The 4,161-nt window shown below is 48.9% G+C and overlaps 1 pseudogene; it reads right to left on the minus strand.

Annotated features, from left to right (window-relative positions):
* The window catches only part of LOC123068010 (receptor-like protein 33), an 11,610-nt pseudogene extending 9,835 nt beyond the window's left edge, over positions 1 to 1,775 (minus strand).
* Between the last annotated feature and the right edge of the window lie 2,386 nt (positions 1,776 to 4,161).

Consider the following 4,161-nt stretch of genomic DNA (forward strand, 5'->3'; position numbering starts at 1 on the left):
CGGCGGAGCGGGATGGGAGAGGCCGAGAGGGGGTGCTGCTTCGGTGCGGGGGCAGGGAAGGAGGAGGTGAAGACGAGGCGAGCGAGACGAAGGGGGGAAGCGGAGGCAGCAGGATGGGAGAGCAGACGACGAGGGAGATAGATATTTCTGGTTCCATCGCACGCACTCGCCCAATCCCCTACACTATTCATGCCACGTGGACGCCCTGGTTGTGACTACCGACTCCTTCATCCTTTATAAGGTAGATACCATCAATTTGTTGAGATGTCCAAAATCTGTTGTTATTGGACATGATAATTCAGTATAAGAAATTTCCAATCTTCTTAGTTTCTTGAGATTGCCAATTGAAGATGGTATTGTCCCAGAGAAGGCACAATCAGAGATTCTCAATGAAGTCAACTTGTTGAGGTTGCCAATTGATGATGGTATTTGTCCAACAAAGCCACAGTAAGTAATCTCCAAACTTGTCAAGTTGGTGAGGTTTCCAATCATCGGGGGCGTTAGCTTGGAGGAATAGCAATCAGAGAGGTGCAAGCTTGTCAAGTTCTTAAGGCTTCTAATCCATGAGAAAAATGGTGCTAACTCTCCTGAAAATTGAGCAAAAGTAAAATTTGCAAGGAGTTGATCTTGTTGAACAACAAATCAGTTGGCTCCAAAGAAATTGATCTTCCAGAAAAACCTAGCTCCCTCAGAGACAGGAGATTGTTAAAAGAGCTCAGCCTGACACCAGAGAAATTAGTGTACTGTAGAATCAAAGTCTCCAAAGAAGCCCTACTTGGAAATTCTGGTAAACGCCCTGACAGTCGTTCGTTGTGTGACACATCAAGGACTCTTATATTCTTGAGTTGAAAGATTTTCCAAGGAAACCAGCCACTGAAATTGTTATAACTGAGTTGAAGAACACTTAAATTGAGAAAGTCCGTGAAGAATTCAGGAACCGCACCAGAAATTCCACCATTAAGCTTGAGGTTGACCACAGTAAGGGATCTAAGACTTGACAGAGAAGAGTGGATTGGACCATTGAGTTTGCAGTACGCCATGCTAAAAACGTGAAGACGGGGGACAGCTTTAGCTAGATCACTGCTCCACTCCTCTCCGCTACTAGATATGTCCACTCCATCAAGGTACAACTCCCTCAGATTGTTGAGGTTTGCCAGTAAGGTCTTAAAGCTGGGCTCTCGTAACACCAGAAAGTTATAGCCATCCATGATAGCATAAAGATTTGTGATTTCAGCCGATTCAATATTATGCAGTGAAGAAAGGTCCAATGATACGAGGCTTTTGAGTTTGCCGATGGCGATAGGAATCTGACCGTAGAAGCCTGAATAAGAAAGGTTGAGGTGAGTGAGCTTGGATAGCCTCTCGAAGCCATCTCCCGGAATGCGAGATCCACCAAAATCGTTCATGCTGAGGTCGAGATAACGTAGGGAGGTGAGGTTGAAGAGCGCGGCATGGCAGCTATAGCTGTAGAGGCCACGGCGGCCGAGGTCAAGAACTGTGACACTGCTGCTGCTGCTGCCAGAAACACCGTCACAGCCCACGCCCTCCCAGAGACAACAGTCAGTACCAGGTTGCCATGACGGGAGGGTGGTAGTGGAGTAGTCTAAGATGAATGACTGCTTTAGTTGGAGAAGTGCTGCAGCTTGGTCCGGATGGCAGAAGGAAGAAGCTGTGTCGTTATCATGGCCATGAGCATGGGCATCAGAAGTAGATGCAGCTACCGAGTAGAGTTGTGTGAGTGCGAAGAGGGCAAGTAGGTGAGTGGTGCCAGCCATTGGTGAACGGCAGCAAAGAGAATTATCTCCGTCTGTTCCACGAGCAAGGAGCCGATGTATATTTATTTCAGAACTAAGGAGCCAAGCCAGCTGCGGCGTGCAGTGGTGGAAGAATTAGAACTCTCGCCACGATACCGATGACTTTGAAAATTCAAAGTCCAAGTCTCCTGTCAGTGATGAAGCTGCAGCATGCGTTTCAGATGGCAGAAAGAAACAGTTGTTGGTTTGCAGTTGATGTGGTGCATGGTGGAACAACCCTCCTGTAAAATTATTAATCATGATGCTGATGATTTCGAAACCAAGCCACTGCGATAAAGTTTTCAATCTCGCGCTTCAGAAATCAAGTCAGAATTAATCTGACAGGCTAAGAGGGCGTACAGGTTAGCAGGTGTTTTTTTTATTTGAGCTCGGTTCTGTTAGATGTGTATAGCCCTTTTCGGTTTATCCCCATTGTATAAGGGGTCTCTTGCACTTTACCCTACACATGTATATGTATTGGCCTTCGGCCCTCTTGTGAATGCAGTTGCTGATTATCCAACATGGTATCAGATGCTAGGCTATCCCCCTCCTCCCGCACGCTGCAACTCCGTGCCCCTCGTTCCTAGCCTGCTCGTCTCCGGCCGTCCGGCCGTCCGGTCTGCTGCTCCTCCATCCGGACGCCGTCTCGTCCGTCTCCTCCGACTGCCTCATCCGCCTCGGTCTCGTAAGGCCGCCGCCCCATACGGCCGTCGCTCAGCTCCGTCGCTGCTTTGTCTGGTGGCGCCATCGGGCCCGGTCGCCCGCCGCCCCGCCCGGCAGCTGCGGCCGCTGCCTCCTCCGCCGCCTCGCCCGGCAGCTGCGGCCGCTGCCTCCTCCGTCGCCGGCCTCACCAGCCACCTCGTCCAGCATCCGCGGCGGCTCCCTCGCTCACCTGCGGCCGTCGCCCCGCTCAGCTCCGCCTTTGGCTAGCGCTGCCAAGGCTGGCTCGGGGCTTCTGGATCGGCCGCCCACTTCTCTCGATCCGTTTCTGGATCGGTCGCTCGGCCCCTCCCTCGATCCTCCCTGGCGCATGAGCGCGTGCTGCTCTGCTCGCCTCTCTCGATCCAGATCGAGGCTGTAGGTTCGTTGACTTCCAAAAAAAACCTAGAGAGCTCCTCATGTCTTCTTCAGGCTATGTCGCCGTTCCTCGGTGTTCGGTGATATTCGATGGCACCAACTATGCCGAGTTCGCGGGATTTATGCGTATCCACATGCTCGGTCTTCTTCTGTGGGGTGTTCTCTCTGGCGAGGTCCCCTGCCCGCCTTGCCCGGTTGCTCCTGTGGCTCGTATCCCGCCCGCACCGCCGGTTCTTGCTGCTGATGCTTCTCAGGCCGATCGAGATGCCGCCAAGGCTCTCGATGATGCTGCAGTTGATGCTTATGATCAGCAGATGTCAGCTTATTCGGATGCCCTGTCTGCCTACCATGATGATCTGTCTGCTTACACTCAGTGGTGCCACTAGTAGAAAAAGGGTCAAACATGAAGCACAATAGTGCCGGTTTGAATTTCAGCCGGCACTAATGTGTACAATAGCATCGGTTCGTGGCGGCGATCAATAGCACTGGTTCGTGGCGAACCTTTAGTACCGGTTCATGCCACGAACCGGTACTAAAGAAGATGTGTCAGCCTGCGGTCAGGCTATGGCCCCACCATCACCATTTAGTGCCGGTTCGTACCACGAACCGGTACTAATGAGGTTATGGCAAGCTGTTTTTAGTCCCACCTCGCTCCCCTAACAAGCCTTTTACCACCTTAAAGATGTTATTTCTCAAACTATCACAAGCACTTGGTCTTCATTGAACTCTATGTGTAGAATTTGTGGCCGCAATATGAGTCTTCATCGGTTTATAAATCGTTGATGACTCATATTGACAATTCAGATTGTACACACAAAGATCATTGATGATCAAAGTATTTTTGATGTTATAAGATCATATTGACAGTTTAGACTGTAAAGAAATATAAGATCATGATGTAAATGCTCTTATAATTTTTGCGTTCAGTATGCACCATTCAAAGCGACGCCATCAACTTTCAACCATTTCTGCCTTCATTTGCTATTTTTCATGCATTCAATGATTTGTTTTGAGAACTAAATGACCTGGAAATTGAAAAGCACTACAAATGAACTCTAAAAAAGTTGAAACTTGGCATGGTATCATCATTTCACCCACATAGATTGTTCAAAAAAGTAGAGAGGGTTACGGAAAAAACTGGATGCACTTCGTTTACAAACTGGACAATCTCTTTCGAAGTATTCAGGTTTCTGACGAAATTAAACTCATCTGTTACAAAGGCATTTCATTTTTTTAAACTTATTAAAACTCCAGACTTTTTGTGCATTCAGTATGCATCATTCAAAGCGAC

Source organism: Triticum aestivum, chromosome 3B (assembly GCF_018294505.1).
Source record: "Triticum aestivum cultivar Chinese Spring chromosome 3B, IWGSC CS RefSeq v2.1, whole genome shotgun sequence".
Lineage (NCBI taxonomy): Eukaryota > Viridiplantae > Streptophyta > Magnoliopsida > Poales > Poaceae > Triticum > Triticum aestivum.